We start from the raw sequence: 25,446 nt of genomic DNA, 5'->3' as shown, positions 1-25,446 counted from the left end.
CACGTTATCCAAATTCATATTCAAAATAGTTTAAAGTATTATCCGCGTTATCCGAATTATTTAAAAATACTATCCACGAAAAAAATATTATCTACGTTATCCAACTTCGATAAAAATTATATCCACATTATGCTAATGCGTTAAAAATATTATCCACGTTATCCAAATTAGTATCCGCGTTATCCGCATTCTTAAAAAACACTATCCAAATTGTCCAAATTCGTTAATAACGTTATCCTCTTTATCCAAATTAGTAAGAAATATTATCCACGTTATCAAAACACGTTAAAAATATTGTCCACGTTATCCAAATGCGTTAAAATATTATCCACGTTATCCAAATCCGCTAAAAATATTATCCACGATATCAAAACACGTTAAAAATTATGTCCACGTTATCCAAATGCGTTAAAATATTATTCACGTTATCCAAATCCGCTAAAAATATTATCCACGTTATCCGAATACGGTAAACGTATTATCCATGTTATCCAAATTAGTAAAAAACAGTATCCACCTTATCCAAATTTGTTAAAAATATTATCCACGTTATCCAATCATGTTGTTCACATATGCCTAAAAATATTATCCACATTATCAAAATGTGGTTAGTTATTATCCACACTATCCAAATGCGGTTCATATATTATCCACATTATCCAAATGGAGTAAATCTATTATCCACGTTATCCAAATGCGTTAAATTTTTTCCGCGTTATCCGATTTCTTTAGAAATATTATCTAAATTCTTTAAAAACGCTATCCTCTTTATCCAAATTGTTTAAACATATTATCCACGTTGCCCAAATGCCGTAAAAATATTATCTACGTATCTAAATGCTTTAAATATGTTATCCATATTCCTTACAAATGTTATCTACGTTATCCAAATACGGTAAAAATTATTTTAACACGTTATCCGTGTTATCCAAATATGGTAAATGTGTTATCCACATCATCGAAATGCCATAAAATATTATCCACGTTATCCAAATGTAGCAAATATAATATCCATTTTATCCGAATGAGAAGAATATATTATCCGCGATATCTAAATGCGTATAAACCCAATATACACGTAATCCAAATTCGGCAAATACAGTATCCTAATTTTATAAAATTGTTTTCTTTTTATAAATTTTCCACCCACAGTTTTGAATATTTGAATAATATGTTGATCTATGGAGGATATATTTATGCCGGTTATTGTTTTGTGTGGCTGTGCCATACTCACATAGATATATATATTTGCCCTCCTACAAATGTTATGCAGACACATATACATTGTTCATTGTCGATGTGTTTGTGTGCCAATGTGCCCGAGTTTCGAAATGCTAATTATAAATTGTTGAATTGTCTCCGCGAACAACATGTCAATTACAACTAATAGGCGGGATGGCGGGCAATGGCTATGTCAAAAGTTAAATTAGGAAATTTTATTTTTATCGTTTCACGGATTTAATAGAGATATTCTTTTTGGCAAAAATATAAATATGACATACATTTAATATGATTGTGATTTAAAATTTTAAAGAGACAGTTTAAAGTTTATAGATAATGTCGAAGGGCACTGGACATCCAAGATTTCGATACTTTAAACAGGCGCAACAAATACATAAATTTCTGAATGATATGCAATCCCTCTGAAACTACAATTCTTCAACATTATTCTTCTCTAAAATTATTTTCCACATTTTATTAATTTTTTTTTAATCACCCACCTAAAATCCTTTTCCCATCACTACGTCCCTGATATTGTCTATCTGTATTGTTGTACGAGTCTCTGCCCACCGCCCCCTTGTCTGCCTCAATCACGTGTCCATTGGGGATTTTTTTAATTGTGGTTTCGCCAAATGAGAGCCATTCAATTAAATTGTTGAATAATTAAAATTTGTTACCCATCGCCAGCCAGCATTAGAGGGGCTTATTTTGGAATTTTCTATAGTAAATTTAACACAACACATTTAATTTGTTTAGTTTAAAAATATTTGTGAACGACAGCGTTGTATGTGTGCATGCCGTTTTGAATGGCAGGCCTTTAAAGGGGAGAGAAACACTCATAAGCTGATTAGCGGAAAAAATTGAAAACATTGAATTGGAAAGAAATTGAAATTATTTTAAAAAAATTTGGGGGAAAGTGCAAATAGCACATACAGATATTTTAGAGGTCAGTTCTTTTTTCAAAAGCCACATGGGGTAAATCTTATTAAAGTTCTGGGGTTTTATCCATATTTTATAAAACATATATTATCCACGTTATTTAGAAGAAAATAACAGAAATAAAACGGTGATTTTTTTAAGAGCTATAGGGAAGTTTAAAAAAAAACAAAACACAGTTCGTTAGGAATCGCAGCATCTGCTCATAAACCACACCAACATGTATATTTTTCTGGATGCATTGGAAGATTTGCTGTCTGGCTGATATACACTTTAAAATCGAAAATTCTGCTTATTTATATACCCATTAAGCCAAAAATGAGCTTGGCCACAAAAAGAAAAAAGTGCGCGATGAACTTCGTTAATAGAGGCAGGTATTATTTTGATAATAAAATCCAATTATTTGTAAGCGTTATTTGTTTGTAAGACGTTTCATGGTATAGCCCAAACTGAAGATGATATCAAATATCAGAAGAAAGATATCCAAATTCTAGAATTTCAGTTCTTTAATTTCCCCCATTACCCAATTTAGTACCATTTGGTACAATTATAGTACGCATTAGCAGAACCAGCTCCTTCTATCAACCACAGAGACCAACAGTGACATCCTATCAAATTTCAGAATTTAAGCTCTATTCATTCACCCAATACTAATTAGTACTACTTAGTACTTTTCGTACAATTAAAGTACACATTTTCAAAGCCACCACCATATCTCAATTTCAGAACCCGAAAAAGACCTCAATATCACTTTTGAGGATTCCACTTTCATCCCTTCAGCCGATACACAATTTAGTACCACTTAGTACTTTTCGAACAATTATAGTACACATTTCCAAAACTTTCTCCATATATCAATTCCACATACCTACGGAGACCTCAATATACAATTTTAAAATTGCAGTTCTATTCCTGCACCCATTATTAAATTTAGTACAATTAAGTACATTTCGTACAATTATAGTACAAATTCCCACAACCTCCTTCATATCTACATTCCTGATACCAAACATAGCACCATTTAGTGCTTTTCGAACAATTATAGTACATATTTCAGAAATCACCTTCATATGTACAAACAACAGATGAACGCTGACCCTAATACTTAACTTTTAGATACCTACAGAGACTTTAATATCAAATTTGATCCAGATTCCAGATCTATCCCTTCACCCCCATAACAAATGTAGTAACATTTAGTACGCATATTCAAAACTATCTGCATCTCTCGATGCTAGAACCCAACAGTGATCTAAATTTAGTACTTTTCGAACAAATATATTACGCTTGTGCAAAACCACCACCAGGTATCAACCTCAATATAAAATATCGGGATTCCAGCTATAACCTCTCATCCAATACCCAATTTAGAACCACTTAGTACTTTTCAAATAATTATAGCACACATTTTCAAAAACCAACTTCATATCTGAATTCCAGATGCAAACAGAGACCCCAATATTAAATTTCAGAATTCCAGCCATACAGGGTGAGATGAAAAAAATGCAACCAACTTTAGACTGCTGTCATTTCTAAGCCACTCGTTCGACAGCTGTTAAAATTATTCCAGTGACAGCTCATTATATTGTTTACAGGCGTACAAAAGCATTTTGGTGAGAATTTTCCAGAAAAAAAGTTATTCGTGATGGAATTCAAGCGTGATAGTGTGACTATTTTAAATTTGGCTGGAAAACCACAAGTGGCTACCAGTAGAGAATTTTAGCATTAAATAAATAAATCTTTTGTGTCTCGTACCATTGCTCGTTACCATGATACTGGTAGCGGAGCCCGAGGAAGAAAACAGCAACATCAGCAGAAATGGTTTGAAGAGTAAAGAAACTTCTTTATCGAAACCCCCGTCGCAGTGGCCGAAAAATGCCTCGTGAGTTGAACATATGGCAATATTGCATTCGGCAAAATGAACTCGGGGTAAAGCTATTGAAATTCCAAAAAGTGCAAGCACTTACACCGCAACAGAAAGAAACTAGACTCAAAAGAGCCCAAGATTTTCTTCTCTTGGTCGAAAGTGGTGACCTGCTGTATTTGGTATTATCCAATGAGAAAACATTCGTTGTCCAGCAGTTTGTAAACAAAGAAAATGATCGTGTTTACTTGCCAAAGAGGTCAGCTGAAAATGTGCACCTTCGGTTGGCCACCAGACCTCAAGCGCCGACCATGATGATGGTGTGGGCCGCCATAACAGCCGATGGTCGCTCGCCGCTCGTATTAATCCAACGTGGCATCAGAATAAATGCGGAATATTATATCGAAAATATTCTGGTGGGTGTATTAAAGCCTTGGGCACGAAAACATTTTGACCTTAGACCTTGGACATTCCAACAGGACTCAGCACCATCGCTCTCAGCACGCGCCACCCAAGAATGGTAGAGGTTCCTCGCTTCATTTTCAGCTCACAATGGTCACTAAATTTTCCGGATACCAATCCTTTGGACTACTGTGTCTGGAGTATTTTGGAAAGCAAGGTTGGCACTAAAAAATACCAAAGTGTCGATCACCTGAAGCAAGCGCTTCGCCGGGAATGGGCCAAAATGCCGCAGAGCAACATTCGGCAGCGGTTCAAGGTTTTCTTGGCCGTTTGAAGGCCATAATTCGTGCCAAAGGTGACCAATACGAACAAATCTAAACTTATTCTAAAATTTGATTCTATTTCCGACAAATTAAAAAAAATGTAAAAATTACGGCGTTTGACATTTTCTGCAGTTTTTTTATCTCACCCCGTATTTAGAGGGTAAATTGGACCACAACTTTTATGTGAATTTTTTTTGGAAAAAAATAACAAAAGTAACATTTGTGCAGGGCATTATTACAAATAATCGACTAAAAGGGGTTTGGACATAAGAAGGTTATCCAATATATTGTAGTGTTGTAGGGTATCACATGATCTGGCCCCTATGTACGTTACTGTTTTTTTTACCGAATTTTTAGAAATATTACCCACAATTTAAAATATTTTAAGATATGTTCCGAAGATGTTACGTATTTTAAGTTATCCAACTGTAAAATTATTCTCTGAATGCCTAACCTCCCAGTTAAGGAATTTCAGGTATGCTACCTTTTTCAATAACCCTTAAAACATTCGAAGAATATTTTTTCCCATTGTGGAGCATATATAGGCTCCTGCTTGACTAAGGAAATTCTTAACAGTTCCAAATGTTCCAAATTATTTCAGCCTTGCACAAATCTCTATAACCCACTTAAACTCATTACCAAAAAAGAAAAACAAGACAATAAAGCAATGAAAAGAAGTGGCAAACAAACATTAGGCCATAAAAACCCAAATAGAAACAAAAAAAAAAAAAAACCAACATAAGTAACCTGCTAACAAAGCCATAACATATTTAAACGAGCTCCATATTGTGGAGATGCGCATCGTGTGTTCCTACGTGCCTTGAGAGTTCTATGGAGGTCTTAAACAAGACCAACAACAACAACCGGTATCTCGACAACTAGGAAATTTAAAATAATAGAATATAAATCTCCGCATGTCGTTATAGCAAAAGGCAAAGGCAAACGAAAATGCACGAAATGACAATATGCGAAATGGGGGGAAAAAGAAATAAACAATGTAAGCCACAACAAAAGAGGAAACACACACACTCACACATCATCATGGCCCAATGCGGTGTTCATGCATTGGCTTTTACACGTTCGAAACGAACGAACAAACAAACCGAGATGCTGCCTCTAAGGCTTCAAGTCGCTGTAAATCTAAACAATTTTTGACACTTTAACAAAGCATGAATAGTCCTTGGAGGCATTCGGCAAATTAAGGAAACCCAATGAAGAGGAAGCAAATGCCATAGAAAACGACAATATTTGAAATAGACAATTAAAAAGTTGAAACAACAGCAACAACAACAACAATGTGATTACACCATGGCAAGACAATAATTTTCGCCGGGGCCATTTCGAAGATAACATCAGCCAAACATTGGAAACCATAGACCAAAGAATATAAAACCATTTCGTATCATTTCATTGCTTCCTTCCCCCAAAAAATCCAATGATAATGGTCCAACCCCTCCTTCTTCTAGCCATCTAAAGGGCGTGGGTATGCAAATTCACTGGAGTTTCGAATTGTTGGCTTAGAATCTTGCCTCCAATGCGTGGTGCGTAACGCACGGAAAGAAGAACATCACGTTTTTTGGCTTTTTCCAAAAAAGGCGGAATGTCTAAAACACTGCTGCGTTCACGTATCAAAAATCGCGATATGACTGAACGAGATAATGGTTTGGTGTTATGTCGTTCGAACCATGTGTCTTTTAGGGGCTCTGCTGACATTTACCCAATACAACAGAGACATTCACATGAATGTTAATATTGCCGCTCGAAAGGAGGGAAGGAGGAGAAAGATGAGTCTTCGCGCAAACATAAATATTCAATGTCACCCTCGCAGGAGCTGAATGAAGACCGTGGCGGCAGGCATGTTGATTAAATGGGAAAAATGCGTGTGTTAATATTTGGATAATAGCTTCCGATTGTGTTATGGCCGGATGATGTGCAACGAATTTTAAATCATTTTTAAATTGTTTGTAATGTGAGCATGTTTACGGGAATGATTTTGAGGAAAAGAAAGAAACAACAACAACGAGAAGGGTTAGGGTGGCGGAATTTTAAAATAAAATATGTTTGTTCGGTGTCTTGCAGGCATAGAGGATATATTAAAAAGGATCTATAAAATTTCAGCATATGTAGAAGACCTTTACAAAACCTATGAAGAAACTCATTTAGAAGAGTGGATGGCGTTCTGTGTTAAGAATAACTTCAAAAGGTTTTCTCTATTTAGAAGGTCATTAGAGGGACTCAAATGTTGAGAACAACTTCCGAGTTAAGGAAACCTATAAAAAATTTGTAGGTGCACAAGGATTCTACAAGTCTACATGAAGATGAAAAAAACCGCAACTAACTTCAGACTGCTGTCATATCTGAGCCACTCGTCCGACAGCTGTTAAAATCATTCCAAAATTATTCCGCTCGTTATCGTGATACTGGTAGCGTAGCCCGACGTCCAGGAAGTGGACGGAATAAAACAGCAACATCAGCAGAAATGGTTCGAAAAGTAAAGAAGCGACTTGATCGAAACCCGCGTCGCAGTGGCCGAAAAATGGCTCATGAGCTAAACATACTGCAATATTCCATTCTGCAAATATTGAAAAATGAGCTCGGGGTAAAGCCATTGAAATTCCAAAAAGTGCAAAAACTTACACAGCAACAGAGAGAAAATAGACTCAAAAGAGCTATAGAGTTGCTTCGCATGGCCGAAAGTGGTGAACTGCCGAATTTGGTCTTCTCCGATGGGAAAACATTCGTTGTCCAGCAGTTTGTAAACAAACAAAATGATCGTGCTTACTTGCCAAAGAGGTCAGCTGAAAATGTGCACCTTCGGTTGGCCACCAGAACTCAAGCCCCGACCATGGTGATGGTGTGGGCCGCCATAATAGCCGATTGTCGCTCTCTGCTCGTATTAATCGACCGTGGCATCAGAATAAATGCCGAATCTTGTCGCGAAAATATTCTGAAGGGTTATTAAAGCCTTGGGCACGTAAATATTTTGGCCGCAGACCTTGGGCCAACAGGACTCAGCACGCGCCACCCAAGAATGGTTACAAAATTAGGTTCCTTGCTACATTTCCAGCGCTCAATGGCCACCAAAATCTCCGGATACCAATCCGTTGGACTATTGTGTCTGGAGTATTTTGGAAAGCAAGGTTGGCACTAAAAAATACCAAGGTGTCGATCACCTCAAGCAAATATTGAGATGTGCCAAGTCTAAATGGAATTGGATATTAATTTAGCATTTTAAGCAATATTTAAAATGTTGACCCTCTTGTGGGGGAGGTACCAGAAGATGTGGACCGACATATTCCATCTTCACAGCAGAAATTGGGTTAATAAAAAGATTGTGGTGTGTAATTTAAAGACAATTGGACTCTCACATAACATTTTATGAGATTTATAATTTTGGGTGGAGTGGTCCGATATATAGCACTGATGTAAATATTCGAATTTACAAAGGTGGAGAAAATAGGATTATCCTTTCTCATTCTGAGCGGTAAAATATTTTTTTTTCAAAATGTTTACCTTTTTTGGGGGTTTTACCAGTAGGAGTGGACGGATATTGCCCATCTCCGAATTCGATCTTAGTTACATAATAATATAACGATATAACAAGTTTTGACCAAATCGTGCGCACCAGCCAGCGAGACAGACGGACGGACATCTCCAGATCGACTCCAAATGTCCTGAAACGGATTTGGTCGAAAGAGGCCTAGGGTCTAAACCCGTTATTTCGATGAGGCTCGTTTTTTGGCGTATCAAATGATATGTACCCTCTGTAGCCATATGGCTGAGGTTATAAAAATGTAAACTTACATCTTAGTCGTATATTGTTAATAATTGCGTACTTGAAATTTAACATCGCTAAAAACAATTTGCCTCCCCATAGGAATTTTTCCAATTGCTTCCAAAACTGTGAACAAACATTACCTGCCCAAACTTCTGAGTCATTGGCAAATGGCAATGTTGATATTTTGGCCATATGTGCATTTCGTATCATTCACTTGACCAAAAATAAAACAAACAAATCATACTCTAACTCCTACTTGTACTCGTACTTTCCTAAGCATTTCAGTTTTTAGTTATCTCAACTTCTTCTCCATCTTCTTACCTTGTGTTTACAGAAATCTTGACCAAACTTGTGCCGAACTTCGTTGGGAATATGAAATGCACACACGGCAATTTGGTTCGATGAGTGACGTTTGGAAGACAGTGGTGGCGAATATCTACATCGGAAATTTGAGTAAGTATTTTTTAATTTATTAACTCAAGCGCTAATAAAAATCTTGTGAGAGGACAAACTTTTAAAACTAAATCACCCATCTCTTGAAAAACGCTAAGAATAGTTGTTGTTATTAACAATATCTCAGGTTGAATATTCATTGTTACTCCAAAGATACCGAAAAGGGTTCGCGAAAAAAATATTTATAAAGTGGTAATATCATACGCATACCTTTGAACGTCTTTCGATAGATTTGGAGAAAAGCTTTCGCTGAAACCTAATTTCTTAAAAAAATCCAAATAAAAAGTACTTTCATAAAAAAACATTAAAAAACCATTTAAAAATTTAAAAAAAATCCTTCTATGAAGTTCTAAATATGTTTCACATGTTTTTTCACCCAATTTTAAAAAAATCCATCCAAAAATGCCGTAATAATTTTAAAAATTCCAAACATCAGTAGAATTCGTATGAACCATTTTCTGTCATAGTAAGCAGTACCCACTGTAAATTCGGAATTTGAAAAAATTATTGTAAAAAGTGTAGCTAAAAGCTAAAATACAAAATATAGGGAGGTACAGTTATATGAGGGCTATACGACGATGAGGATCCATTAGAACCCATTAAAACTCCAAATACCAATTTTGAAAAAATCCGGTGAATATTATGATACAAGTCATCAACATATCGAATATCTGGAGATACTGTTATGTTAGGTCTTTACGAAACCATGGATATTTACAGCCAATTATCTACCATAGAAGGTGGTGCCTATTACGAACTCCAAATACCAAGTTTGAGATAATTCAGTTGAAATATGTAGCTAAAATCATCAAAATACCGGATATTGGGAAGTAACATTATATGGGGGCTATACTAAGGCGTCGATATGTGCAGGAAATTGTCTGTCATAGGATTTAGTACCATTATGAACTCTAAATACAATTCAGGTGAAAAGTATGGCTAAAATGGTTAAAATATGGGGTCTGCAACAGTACAGTATTCAAACCGAATTTTCTGTAACTTGGCAGTGTAATTATACAGGGTGCGATAAAAAACTGCAACAAAGTCAAACGCCATATTTTTTACATTTTCTTTAATTTTATTGAATGAAAGCAAATAATGTCGGAAATAGCATCAAATTTTAGAACAAGTTTATATTTGTTCGAATTGGTCACCTTTGGCACGAATTATGGCCTTCAAAGGGCCAATGAAACCGTCACACGCTACCCGAATGTTGCTCTGCGGTATATTGGACCATTCCCGGCGAAACGCTCGCATGAGGTAATCGACACTTTGGTATTTTTTAATGCCAACCTTGCTTTCCAAAATACTCCAGACACAATAGTCCAACGAATTGGTATGCGGAGATTTTGGAGACCATTGTGCGCTGGAAATGAAGCCAGGAACCTCATTTTGAAACCATTTTTGTGTGGAGCGTGCCGAGTCCTGTTGGAATGCCCAAGATCTGCAGCCAAAATGTTTGCATGCCCATGGCTTTAATACACCCTCCAGAATATTTTCGCGATAATATTCGGCAATTATCGATTAATACGAGCAGGTCAAACCATCACCATGGCCAGCGCTTGAGTTCTGGTGGCCAACCGAAGGTGCACATTTTCAGCTGACCTCTTTGGCAAGTAAACACAATAATTTTGTTTGTTTACAAACTGCTGGACAACGAATGTTTTCTCATCGGAGAAAACCAAATTAGGCAGTTCACCATTTTCGGCCAAGCGAAGCAACTCTTTAGCTCCTTTGAGTCTATTGTCTTTCTGTTGTGGTGTAAGTTCTTGCACATTTTGAAATTTCATGGCTTTACCCCGAGCTCATTTTTCAATGTTTGTCGAATGGAATATTGCGATATGTTCAGCTCACGAGCCATGGTTCGGCCATTGCGACGCGGGTTTCGATCAAGTCGCTTCTTTACTTTTCGAAACATTTCTGCTGATGTTGCTGTTTTCTCCCGTTCACTTCCTTGACATCGGGCTACCAGCTACCAGAATCACGGTAACGAGCGATGGTACGAGACACATTTAAATGCTGGAGTGCTCTAACGATAGCCACTTGTGGTTTTCCAAACAAAAATAACGAAATTACACTATCACACGTGAATTCCATCACGAATAACTTTTTTTCTGGAAAATTCTCACCAAAATGCTTTTGCACGCTTATAAACAATATAATGAGCGGTAACTGGAATAATTTTTACAGCTGTCGGACGAGTGGCTTAGATATGACAGCAGTCTTTCGTCTTACTGTATCTGTATTTTTTTGAAACTAATTTTAAGAATGTTTCCCTAGAAAAACATCTGACTCAAAATTAGTTTTTTTCTGAAAAGAAGTGAGCGTCTCACTTTGACCCCTGGCAACCACTGTTCCACATGTAAAAACTGAACATCGAATGCACGTTTTGTGATTGTAAACCAACAAGTTTAACCTTATTGCCCTATGCAAACAAATCAAAGTTGGTATAACTCAGCAAAATAGCTGGGAATGAATGAATGAAGAGAGAGCTTGTTTGGAATGCACGGCGCATTGCAAGGCACTGCAGTTCTTTGTTTTTTTCTACGGCATTTGGACAAAGACAGAGTTACAAGGACACAATGGATGTTGGCATTGGAGCAGCACCAGCCCCAGCTTTGGATCTTGAAATCGTAGGTGCATTTGTAAATGTGGCTTACGACTACTCAGAGATTTTTTTTCTCTCATTTCATTTGAAAACTAAAAGAAAGGTCACGTAATTACATAACGTTACGTGATATTAAGTGTATGGAAAAAGTTCCAGTCTTCAAAAATTTTGAAGAGCGTAAGAGTATTTTTTTTTTTGCTTTTCGAAAATTTAATCTGGTAGCCAAATTTAAGACGGCCAAGTTTGGATTTTGATTTAGTGTTTGGAGGACTCGAAATTACAAGTTTCTGCAGCAATTTTCCTTGTTCAAGCCTTCGTTTTTTTCAATGGTGGCACATGGCGTTGCTACGTTGAATGAATGCGTGTGGATACCGTGTTTGGTCTTAATTTTGGCACGAATGACAGCCAGCCGTGTTCATTGTGTCTTTGGCTCGCCACGGGTTTTTTCTCTTTGCCAAGATGCACGTGACTTTGCTATGAATTTTATGCTGTAATCTAAAGTCCTGACTATGACTAGAACCATTCGAAGCTTAGCCCATGTCCATGGCCCATCCAATGCGTCTAAAGGTGTCCAATTAAGACATTATCGATTGGCTTTTGGCTACAGGGCAAAACATTTGGAGATGGCCAGAGCAAATAAAAAAATAACAGAAAAACTTTATGTTTCCAGGCAATCAGGGAAAAACTTCACCTCCCGAAAAACAAACCATAGGAAAAGAAGAAGAAATTCTAGAACAAACAAAAAATTGCCAAAGTTTTTTCGTCTCTACGTTGTTTTCGTTTTTTGGCGGAACTTCCTTTTTGTCATTTTCGTTTTTCCATTATTGCTGTTTGTATTCGAGTCAATTGAGAACACAGTTTAAATAGTAGGACAAAACTTTGCCAAGTCAAAGCTAGAAGTTATTGTGAATCAATGCTTAATTGGCCGCCTGAAGGACATGGCTTAACTGCGGGGATAAATCATATAATGAAAATGATTATCAAAACTTTGTTTGTATTCTTTTCGAAACGAAAAAAATGTCATAATTTGTGTTTTATTTGCTTGATTGAGTTATGGCGTTTTGGGTCAAGATTATCTTTTCATTCTGATTTTATTAATTATATATTTCATTGTCCTGACATAATGATGATTTGTGGCATTTAGAAAAGGGATGACATTTGTATATACTCTTTCTCTTCAGTTCAACTCAGTCATCGTAAATTGTTCTTTTTTTTTAATTTCCCTTGGAAATAAGGAGATTTTTTCTATAAAAAATTCTCAGGAACTGAGGAGACTTTTTTCTATAAAAAATCCTCAGGAACTGAGGAGATTTTTTTGGTAGAAAAAAATTTCCTCAGGAACTGAGGAGACTTTTTTCTATAAATATCCTCAGGAACTGAGGAGACTTTTTTCGATAGAAAAAATTTCCTCAGGAACTGAGGAGACTTTTTTCGATAGAAAAAAATTTCCTCAGGAACTGAGGAGACTTTTTTCGATAAAAAAAAAATTTCCTCAGGAACTGAGGAGACTTTTTTCGATAGAAAAAATTTCCTCAGGAAAAAAAAATTTCCTCAGGAACTGAGGAGACTTTTTTCGATAGAAAAAAATTTCCTCAGGAACTGAGGAGACTTTTTTCGATAGAAAAAAATTTCCTCAGGAACTGAGGAGACTTTTTTCGATAGAAAAAAATTTCCTCAGGAGCTGAGGAGACTTTTTTTCTATAGAAAAAAATTTCCTCAGGTGCTGAGGAGACTTTTTTTCTATAGAAAAAAATTTCCTCAGGATCTGAGTAGACTTTTTTTCTATAGAAAAAAATTTCCTCGGGAACTGAGGAGACTTTTTTTTGAAAGGAAAATTTTTCCTCAAGAACTGATGAGACTTTTTTCGATAGGAAAAAATTTCCTCGGTATTTTAGAAGACTTTTTTTCTACAGAAAAAAATTTTCTTCGGGAACTGAGGAGACCTTTTTCTATAGAAAAAAAAAATTCCTCAAGAACTGAAGAGACTTTTTCTACAGTAAACAATTTCCTCAAGAAAACAATTTTCTCAAGAACTGAGGAGATTTTTTTCGCTAAAAAAAATCCTACAAAAAATCTGAAATCTTCTTGAATTTCTCATTCTCAATTCAAGGGCTCGTAATAGTTAGTACCAATTTCCATAGACTTTATTTGAACCGAAATCCATACTTGACCCTTTTAAATTGTTTCAAACTCTTCCCTTAACCATAATCGGCCACTAACCCTTAAACTTCGTTTATTTAATTTAACTGACTTTTTCATTTCCCAACGTCCGACCACAAAAAGCCGTCAAATAAATAACTACACATTTTCACAATTGCCAACTAACAACTAACTGGAAGCTGTTTAATGTCTGCTTAATTGTGTGATGAAGTAGAGGTAGAGATCGCACTCGGCGAAACAGTTCATTATTGTTGTTGTTGTTACACTTTTAGAGGTTAAACGCGACTGCTAGTCTAGTCAGGTGATTTACAGTCACATTCCACGCAGAGCTGCGGACATGTGTGCCAGCAGCCAGCGAAAGTTAGTTGCCACCCGGTAATGACAACCACATAACCACCGCTTTGCTGGTAGCCACCGAACGACCACAGAGTAGTAGTAGAAGCAGCAGCAGTAGTCAGTAGTTTGACTTTCTAAAATAGACAAAGGATGTAGTCATGGCTAACGAACATAGGCGCAGACACACTCACACACACGCACTCGAACACCTACACAATTTCAAAACACAAATACAGGACTTAGTGAATTATCTAAGTGTTGTTGTTGCTGCTATTGTTGTTGATGTGTAGGATATTTGTTGCACAGAGCCTGTCTGAAAGCCAACCTCATCAACAAAAACCCTAGTAAACTGCAGTAATGCTATTTATTCTCTCATTACCCTCAAAGGCAAAAAGCAACAGCAACAACAACAGAATTATTAGAGTACTTTATGGTTATTGCTTTTTTTACTGTTACTCTTCTCCTTGTTTTTGTTGTTCTTTGCTGAGTATCCTTTAATAGAAATACATAGTCGAAACTATTTTCCATTGTGTTCTCCTACCTCAATGCCATGACTCTCCAGCTGCTTGGCAAACTCTGCCTTTGGTTTTGGTTATTGTTGCTCTTGTTGACGCCTGAAGCAATTTTTTAATGGCTAAAAGAGTTTTCACTTCCATTTCGTCCTAGCCCTCATACCACAACCTCCGCACCTAACCATAGAACTCCATTCATGGCAAAAGGATACGTTTAATACGATTGTCGAGCTAAGTCTACATCAAACAGCATAGCCTGGTTACTGGCCATGATATTCATGCTCTGGCATGATATAAGCAAAACAATTTACATGCCACCTTCCAACTCCAGTAGCAGCAGTTAGGAGGAGGGAGAAGACCAAGGCATGGTGGCCACTGGAAAATACTACAAAGCTGAGGAAGGTCCTTTGGAGTAATCCTTTGAAATTAAGACAAATAAATTATTATTTTGAAATTAATCAAAAGAAGTAACAAAAGAGTAGTGGAAATCCACCATCTTAAGGGCAAAGTTCTTTCACTGGAGCTGGAAATTTTTAAGTCTGGCAAAACATATTATCGTGCCGGAAGTTGGCTAATTTGTAAAGTTTAAATTCCAGAGGAAATTTTTTTCTATCGAAAAAAGTCTCCTCAGTTCCTGAGGAAATTTTTTTCTATCGAAAAAAATTTTTTTCTATCGGAAAAAGTCTCCTCAGTTCCTGAGGAAATTTTTTTCTATCGAAAAAAGTCTCCTCAGTTCCTGAGGAAATTTTTTTTCTATCGAAAAAAGTCTCCTCAGTTCCTGAGGAAATTTTTTTCTATCGAAAAAAGTCTCCTCAGTTCCTGAGGAAATTTTTTTCTATCGAAAAAAGTCTCCTCAGTTCCTGAGGAAATTTTTGTCTATCGAAAAAAGTCTCCTCAGTTCCTGAGGAAATTTTTTTCTATCGAAAAAAGTCTCTTCAGTTCCTGAGGAAATTTTTTTCTATCGAAAAAAGTCTCCTCAGTTCCTGAGAAAATTTTTTTCTTTAGAAAAGTCTTTTCGATAGAAAAAAGTCTCCTCAGTTCCTGAGGAAATTTTTTCTATCGGAAAAAGTCTCCTCAGTTCCTGAGAAAATTTTTTCTATCGAAAAAAGTCTCCTCAGTTCCTGAGGAAATTTTTTCTATCGAAAAAAGTCTCCTCAGTTCCTGAGGATATTTTTTTTTTCTATGGAAAAAAGTCTCCTCAGTTCCAGAGGAAATTTTTTTCTATGGTAAAAAGTCTCCTCAGTTCCTGAGGAAATTTTTTTTTATGGAAAAAAGTCTCCTCAGTTCCTGAGGAAAAAAGTCTCCTCCGTTTTTTCTACACATAATACATTTCCTTCCTTTTTCAGAATGAGGCCTATAAACAGATAATTTTAATAACTTTAAATGCAACGAACATTTGATGATTATTTTTGTCTTTTATTTTTTATTTGAAGTTTTTGTTTTTTAATTTTGAAGTTACTTTTTTAATTTTGGGAATAAAATGAAAGTATAACTATTTGCAAATCATCCCAATTTGAAACTTCTCCCATTTACATAATTGATTGCATAGTAATTTATGATTTAGTACTAGTTTTCCAATTAAACTCCTCACCATTTCCATAATCTTCTTCGAAACATTGTAATACAGAGCCCATGAAACTTCAAAACAACAATTACCCAAAAAAAAGTAAAAAAAAAGAAAAAAAGAAAAACGAAGGGATTCAAATGAAAATCAATTTGGAAGTTTATCTGGCACACATCTCTTACGGCTGCTGTTCATAACCAGGCAATTCATTCTGGGAAAATCAGTTAGCAGATTTAGTAAATTGCATTTGGAAATAGCCGAAAAAACAAGAAAGCAACTTGAAAACAGCCATTATAAAATGCGATAATACGCTTTGTGTAACATACACCCACACGCACACAAACCCACATACTCACACTGATTCATTTAATACCCACAAAAGACAGACGAATGTAAATTTGAATGTCATGAACGAATATGAATGCAGTATAAACACCAACACAATGAAATTTTGACGGTTAGACCGATTACCAAAATGACGGGGAGGATGAAGAAGGAAGGTTACGGAGTGTAAGGCATTATACCGAGTTAGACAAATATGAGTAGGAAATCCAATTTTGGTGATTCCTGCAGTCTTAATACTCCCTTCCCTGCAATGGTATCATCTCATACTCCTCCCTGTGGTTAGACCTATCCAGCCTTCGGATGTGCAACAAATAACAACAGAGCCAGAACAATAAACTGAAGTAGTTGTATTCTCAGAGTTGCAGTAAAAACGAGATTGCGGTAGTGGTGGTGGTAGTGGAAGTAATTGGTGTTATTGTGTTAGTGATTGTTATTACTGGCTCTGCAACTACCACCACTACTACTACGTTGCACAGAACCCTGCTAGGAATGACAGTTAATAGTATTAAGGCAATCGTGCGTGTGTATGTGTGCAAATCTGTGTGTGTATTTCTACGTGAGTGTGTGTGTGGAGATTCTCCTTAATTTAACTCAAAAGCTTTTGAGTGTGTCAGACATGTTTCAAATGTATGAATGTGTAATTTTTTCCAACTCCAAAGCCTCTATCGCTTCTTTTCCTGTGAAAAGAGAGTCATGGTGTCTCTGTGTACGGTATGCCACATGGCTATGCTCTTTTGTATGCAACTGCTCAATTTAATTATTTATGACAACAATTTCATGAATTTCATTAAAATCCACAAAACGCGACCAACATGTGGAAATATTTTTGGGTGTTTGTTCGCTCAGGCAGATACAAACACACACACACACATGCAAACCAATCTGGTGTGTTGCCGTCATATAACACAATTCATACGTCTCCGGACACAGTGGGTGATTTTCTTCTATTGAAAAGCAAAATACCTTCGAATAAAATATCGGGAGGAATTGAATAGAAGAGCTGAGCCAATAGCTCTTCTCGTAGAAGAGCCAATAGTTCTTCTCATAGAAGATCCAATAGGTCTTCTCATAGAAGCGCCAATAGGTCTTCTCCTAGAAAAGCTGAAGGTCTTCTCCTAGAAGAGCTGAAGGTCTTCTCCAAGAAGAGCTGAAGGTCTTCTCCAAGAAGAGCTGAAGATCTTCTCCTAGAAGAGCTGAAGGTCTTCTCCTAGAAGAGCTGAAGATCTTCTCCTAGAAGAGCTGAAGATCTTCTCCTAGAAGAGTTGAAGTGCTTCTCCTAGAATGCCGACATATAACACAATTCATACGTCACCGGGCCACACAGTGGGTGATTTTCTTCCATTTCTTTGAATGGAAGAGCCGAAAGTCTTCTCATAGAAGAGCTGAAGGTCTTCTCCTAGAAGAGCTGAAGGTCTTCTCCTAGAAGAGCTGAAGGTCTTCTCCAAGAAGAGCTGAAGATCTTCTCCTAGAAGAGCTGAAGGTCTTCTCATAGAAGAGCTGAAGATCATCACCTAGAAGAGCTGAAGGTCTTCTCCTAGAAGAGCTGAAGATCTTCTCCTAGAAGAGTTGAAGTGCTTCTCCTAGAATAGCTGAAGGTCTTCTTCTAGAAGAGCTGAAGGTCTTCTCCTAGAAGAGCTGAAGGTCTTCTCCTAGAAGAGCTGAAGGTCTTTTCCTAGAAGAGCTGAAGGTCTTCTCCTAGAAGAGCTGAAGGTCTTCTCCTAGAAGAGCTGAAGGTCTTCTCCTAGAAGAGCTGAAGGTCTTCTCCTAGAAGAGCTGAAGGTCTTCTCCTAGAAGAGCTGAAGGTCTTCTCCTAGATGAGCTGAAGGTCTTCTCCTAGAAGAGCTGAAGGTCTTCTCCTAGAAGAGCTGAAGGTCTTCTCTTAGAAGAACTGAAGGTCTTCTCCTAGAAGAGCTGAAGGTCTTCTCCTAGAAGAGCTGAAGGTCTTCTCCTAGAAGAGCTGAAGGTCTTCTCCTAGAAGAGCTGAAGGTCTTCTCCTAGAAAAGCTGAAGGTCTTCTCCTAGAAGAGCTGAAGGTCTTCTCCTAGAAAAGCTGAAGGTCTTCTCCTAGAAGAGCTGAAGGTCTTCTCCTAGAAAAGCTGAAGGTCTTCTCCTAGAAGAGTTGAAGTGCTTCTCCTAGAAGAGTTGAAGTGCTTCTCCTAGAATGCCGACACATAACACAATTCATACGTCACCGGGCCACACAGTGGGTGATTTTCTTTTCCCATACAGCAATAGACCATCGAATAGAAGAGTTCTTTGAATGGAAGAGCCGAAAGTCTTCTCATAGAAGAGCTGAAGGTCTTCTCCTAGAAGAGCTGTAGGTCTTCTCCTAGAAGAGCTGAAGGTCTTCTCCTAGAAGAGCTGAAGGTCGTCTCCAAGAAGAGCTGAAGATCTTCTCCTAGAAGAGCTGAAGGTCTTCTCCTAGAAGAGCTGAAGGTCGTCTCCAAGAAGAGCTGAAGATCTTCTCCTAGAAGAGCTGAAGGTCTTCTCCTAGAAGAGCTGAAGATCTTCTCCTAGAAGAGCTGAAGGTCTTCTCCTAGAAGAGCTGAAGGTCTTCTCCTAGAAGAGCTGAAGGTCTTGTCCTAGAAGAGCTGAAGGTCTTCTCCTAGAAGAGCTGAAGGTCTTCTCCTAGAAGAGTTGAAGGTCTTCTCCTAGAAGAGCTGAAGGTCTTCTCCTAGAAGAGCTGAAGGTCTTCTCCTAGAAGAGCTGAAGGTCTTCTCCTAGAAGAGCTGAAGGTCTTCTCCTAGAACAGCCGAAGGTCTTCTCCTAGAAGAGCTGAAGGTCTTCTCCTAGACCTAGACCTGAAAGGTCTCTCATAGAAGACCCGAAAGGTCCCTCATAGAAGACCCGAAAGGTCTTCTCCTAAACCTAGACCTGAAAGGTCTCTCATAGAAGACCCGAAAGGTCCCTCATGGAAGACCCGTATAAGACTTCGAAGTCTTCTCGTAGAACACCGGAAGGACTTCTCATAGAAGACTGGAAGGACTTTTCATAGAAGACTTGAAGGATTTTTTAGTGGAATGCTGGAAGAACTTTTCGTTTTATAAAAGATCCTGGAGGTCTTTCCATAGAAACCCCAAAAGGTGTTCTTATAAAATACCAGGAGATCTGCTCATAGAAGTAGAAGATCTTTTACTGAGAAAGAGCAGAAGAATCCAAAAAATTATATTCCCATTGTTTGCCCAATTCTTAAATACCAGTTGTTTTCCATTGCCTCTACCTCTGCAACATCCCGTCTGACTGGCCTTTGTCTATGACTATTTGTCTGTCTCTCTCTCCGTCTAGCACTTCCAATGGTAATCCCAATAAAAGCCAACATGTTCATGCATACTAGCATGCCTGTGTGTGTGTGTTCCATGCTCAACTATCTGTCGGCTGATTTCTGGTTTGCCTTAAAGCTTTTCCAGTGGTTTTATAGATTGAAGTTGATGCTGTTGTTGTCATAGTCATCGCCGTCGACGAGGAATCCTTCCTGGAGTTTTTGCATGTTTTCCTTTTTTTTGCATGTTGTGGTTGTTCTAGTTGTTGCTGTTGCACACCGCTGAAGTTTGTATTGAATGTAGAAAAGTTTTATTGCTCATTGCTGTTTAACGTCATTTTTGTGCCAACAGATATCTGATGCTGTTGTTTGCTGCTCAGTACTCACACACACACGCTCCCTTCGTTGCACATACACAAATACAAACACATACACACACACATTTATATCGCATTTACAATTTTATGGTTATTTTCAATATATTTCCCTTTTATTCTTTTGAATTTGCTTTAAAAATGAGCAGCAGCAGAAAAACTGGGGGAAAAAAGGACAACAGAAATCTGGCAAAATGTGCAACAATGAAAAGAAGAGAAATAAAATGCAAAAAGGGATGGTACACTGAGAGGATTCTTCAGTGGACTTTTAGAAGGACTTCTGTTTGAAAATGTTCTAGATAAAAGTTGTAACCCACAGATGACAATCTAATGTATACAAAGACCTCAGAAAGACTTCTGGTGAAGCTCCCTATATTGATATCCATTTATAAAAAATCCGTATATAAAAAGAGATTACAATCCCGCTCTACAGGGTATCCTTAAAAAGTCAACTATCTACCAAGCAAGTCTTAGAATCTTTCATAGTTGGACGAAAATTAAGGACTTTTGCAGATGAAAAACGTATAGAGGACCAATAATCCACTCTCATAGAAAGAAGTGCACATATGGTATTCTATATTTATTCCCTACCCCACATAGTGGTAAGAATATTATGTATGTGTGCATTTGTTTGTAACATGGAGAAGGAAGCGAGATAGACCCATAGTTACTTTTGAGTATCTTCATAGAATCACTTCTTTGTCGATTTATGCTTTTATGCCCGTCTGTCCATCCGTCCGTCTGTCCATGTATTATTGTCGAAAAATGCTGATCGCATTTATTATCCGGTTGAGATGAAATTTTCCAAACAATATTTGTTTGGTCCATGGACGAACTCTATTGAAATTGGTGATAATCGGATCAGATTTAGGTATAGCTCTCATATATATTCAACCGATTTGGGTTAATTGTGCACTAAATGACAAATGAATAAGTCCAAATGACCTGAATTTTGGCACATCCAACCGAATTCAGTCTAGAAGCAAGTACACCAAAATTGGTGAAAATCGGTTCAGATACAGTTAAAGCTCTTTTTAATTTTTTTTAATAATTTTTAATTTTTTTTTTAATTTTATTGAATGAGAGCAAAAAATGTCGGAAATAGCATCAAATTTTAGAATAAGTCAACTGTTTGCAAAAAAACCAAGGATTGAGAAGTCCGTTTTTTTTTTTTTTGTTGAATAACACATCCAAATGTCTAAAAGTCGATTTTTTGTTTGACTTCTTATCCCTAGTCTAGATATGGCAATCATTTCGGAGATAAAGACCAGTAGTTACCACTTAGTCCGCTAATAGGGGTTGGCCATGTTTATTAGTATCGGTATAAGGTTTAGTCAGGACCATTAACTGGGAAAATAGTTAAATCAGGATCATGAAACTTAGTCAGGACAATTAAAGGCCATCAGAAACATTATCCTCGAAATTACAACCAGTATAGTTACTTATCTTCAACATAGGTGCATGTAGGAATTATGGCTTCGAAGATAAGGATCATTGAGGATAACAATTTTGCAGACGAAGACCTGTCAGGACAATTATATCGACAGAGATATTACCTTGTAGACAAGGATCAGTCGGCATCCTTATCGTTGAGATGAGAGTCAGTCCGGTAATTATATCTGAAATGAGGGAAAGCTAGACCATAAGGCTTTTTCATGGATATAGACCGGAGGAAACCATTATCTTGCAGATAGGGATCTGTCAGGTCTCGGATACAAAAGCCGATTAGAGCCATTATTTCCGAATAAAATGCCGTACATAATGGTCAGAGAGGACTTTATCACGGATATACCAGAAATTCACCACCACAAGGGCCAGTAAGGACCATTGAAGCCCATTAGAACAAAAGACACCTTCAAGGATAAAGGCCAGATAGTACCAATATCTCTGGAAGATAAGGTTAAATAAAGAAGGTCCTTCGGGACTTTTATTTCGGAAATTATATCAAGTTCGGTACATTGCCACTAAGGGTTGCTATGACAACGAAGATGACAGTTAATCAGGTCATTATCTCTGAAATGAGGGAAATTTAGGAGCATAAGAGACAATTAGGACGTCGAGGGATTTTTAGTACCATTATCTCTGAAATTAAAGGCTTCTTAATGGATAAAAATCGGAGAGAGCCATTGCATTACAAAAGGTCATTAGAACAATTGTTTCCGAAATAGGAGCCGGATGGATTATTAACCCGTTCATGAGGATATATAAGAAATTCGTAGTCAATGGGTCAGTGAGGACCACTTAAGTTCAGGACCATTATCGCTGAAATTAAAACAACATTCGAGGATTAAAGCCAGAGAGTACCATTATCTCTCGAAGATAAGATAAAACAAAAGTTGGTTGTTCAGGATTATTATATTTTGCTAATATTTGGATATATTGAAGGAAGGACCAAAACTTCCAAAAAAGGTGCAATCAGTGGCATAATCTCGGAGATAAGGACCAAGTGAAGCCATTATCTTGGACGAAAGGTTCAGTTAAAGTTGTTATCTTTTATCCAGCAGGGTCATTAGTGAGAACCATGTTTAAGGTAAGGGCGATTCAGGTCTATTATCTTTGACATAAGGATCAGTCAGGACTACAACTGAAAAAAGTGGGAGGGGGTGTGCATTCATGACAATTTCGGAGATAAAGATCATAAGAAGCTATTATCATTAAATAAAGATCAGTTAAATCTGTTATCAGGTGAGGCCGTTTTCTTGGAGAGAGAATATTGTGAGAATTATATTTGAACTATGAGCGATTCAGATCCATTACCTTTGGGATCAATCCGATTATCATAGAGGTGCAGAACAGCCAGCATCATTATCTTGGAGAAAAAGGTCATTCAGTTCCATAATTCGGATGACATTTTAAGATTAGGAAGATCTGTAAGTATCGTGATGGTCGGTCAGAATAATTTTTTTTTTTTTTGATTTTTGGAAATAAAAGTCATTTGGGCATGATTTTAAAGATATTGCCATAACCTTGGAACTAAGAACATGTCAGAGCCATGAAGATTCGTCTGAAACATGAAGGCCTGAAGGAAGAACATTATTTTAGTAATTAAGACAAATGGATTATCTTGGAGATAAAGGGCAGTAAGAGTAAATTTTGTTAACATATGGGTCAGTCGGGGTCACTATCACGGAGATATCGATATATGCGTTAGCCAGAACTATCTGCTCGGAGATAGGAATCAGTCGGATTATTAAGTTTAATAAAGACTCTTTTTTATTGGAAATGGAAATCAGTTATGGCATTATATTTAGGACAAGGATCAACCAGGACCATTTAGCCAAGGTCACCACTTCAGATTAGCGCCAATTAGGATCATTGTTCCGATGATATGAGATTCAGGATCTTGAAGCTTCATTAGAACCATTTAGTAATTAAAGGCATTGTGAGGTCTACTCAGGTTCATGATTTCAGATATTTCGTATATAATATAAAATGTAATGCATAATCGTGGAGATAAGGGCCGGTCGGTTCTTGAGTTTTGGTGGCCAACCGATGGTGCACATTTTCAGCTGACCTTTTTGGCAAGTAAACACGATCCTTTTGTTTGTTCACAAACTGCTGGACAACGAATATTTTCTCATCGGAAAAAATCTAATTCGGCAGTTCACCATTTTCGGCCAAGCGAAGCAACTCTTTAGCTCTTTTGAGCTAAGTAAGTGTAAGTTCTTGCAATTTTTGGAACTTCAATGGCTTTACCCCGAGCTAATTTTTCAATATTTGCCGAATGGAATATTGCGATATATTCAGCTCACGAGCCATCTTTCGGCCACTGCGTCGTTTATTTTTCGAACCATTTCCGCTAATGTTGCTGTTTTTTCCGTCCACTTCCTTGACGTCGGGCTACGCAATCAGTATCACGGTAACGAGCGATGATACGAGACACAAAAGATTTATTCACATTTAAATGCTGGAGTGCTCTAACGATAGCCACTTGTGCTTTTCCAGCCAAATATAAAGAAATAACACTATCACGCTTGAATTCCATCACGAATAACTTTTTTTCTGGAAAATTCTAACCAAAACGCTTTTGTACGCTTGTAAACAATACAATGAGCTGTCACTGGAATAATTTTATCAGATGTCGGACGAGTGGCTTCGAAATGACAGCAGTCTGAAATTGGTAGCAGTTTTTTCATATCCCGCGTATATCATCTTCACATATCATTTGTTAGCATTGTATGTATAACATTTGAAGAGAGTTGGATGCTTTATTTAATCCATTTGTTTTTCAAAATCTTGAAACCTGGGTGGGAAGATACCAAAAGGAATGGTTTGGTCTCGACCATCTTTAAAACAGATCTTGTGCTGATAGAAATATTAAGATATGCCAAGTCTGAATGAATGGAATGGATGTTAATTTTATGTTTTATGAGCTTCATGGATATTCAAAATTTGTGACCTTTTGTGGGGAGGTACCAGAAGGAGAGGACCGATATTGCGCATATCCGAAGTCAATCTAAGTTTGATAATAATAATACGATGTACCAAGTTTGGACAAAATTGGATACTCCCTTGGAGAGTTAGCGTGCGAACCAGCCAGTAGACAGGCAGACGGACGGACGGACATCTCTAGATCCACTCCTAATGTCCTGAAATGGATTTGGTTTAAAGAGACCTAGGGTCTAAAACCGTTATTGCGACACGTTTTGACCATATCAAATCATATACACCCTCTGTAGCCAAGCGACTGAGGTTTTAAGCATTGAGAACCCTATTCCTGTTCGCTCTATAGGATATCTTTAAAAAGTCTACTACGTATAGCCCTAACGTCCTTCATAGTTAGAGGGAAATAAAGGACTTTTGTAGATGGAATATGTGTAAAGGCCCAATGTAGTTCACTTCCATAAATAGATGTGCACATGGGGTATTGTATAGATTCTGTAGATTTTTCTCTTATCCTTTAATCCAAAATATATTTTCTTCGAACCCTCCAGTTTTTTCTCCCCGTGTACAATTATGTACAGTAAATGATTTTGTAATTTCGTGGTTGTGGCAAAATATAATGATATTTATAGTCGCTCCCTTGTCTTTTGTATCTGGTTTTTCATTTGTTATTAAGCCATTCAATAATAACTTAATATAAATTGTATAATATCAATCGGAAAAAAAAAGATGGGGAGAAAGAGTGCGACAGACGAAAAAAAAAATCCCACAAATAGACGAACAAAAGGGTGCACTTGAATGGGGGGAAAAATGAATACGCCTGAACAGTTTACATTCAATAGCCACAATCACCAAACCCATTCCGCCTCTTGCTTTCAAATATAACCGCAATCAATTGACATTGTTGTTGGTCGCAAATGCTATGGCTA

General features: G+C 37.2%; 1 protein-coding gene across 1 annotated transcript in view; it reads right to left on the bottom strand.

The window, feature by feature from the left end:
- The window catches only part of LOC101890695 (neurotrimin), a 190,867-nt gene that overhangs the window by 4,490 nt on the left and 160,931 nt on the right, over positions 1 to 25,446 (bottom strand). The gene's annotated exons all lie outside the window — the stretch shown is intronic.

The sequence above is a fragment of the Musca domestica genome, unplaced genomic scaffold, assembly GCF_030504385.1.
Source record: "Musca domestica strain aabys unplaced genomic scaffold, Musca_domestica.polishedcontigs.V.1.1 209, whole genome shotgun sequence".
NCBI classification, from domain to species: Eukaryota; Metazoa; Arthropoda; class Insecta; order Diptera; family Muscidae; genus Musca; species Musca domestica.
Note: the sequence above shows the minus strand (reverse complement) of the source record. Positions and strands in the feature narration are given on the sequence as shown.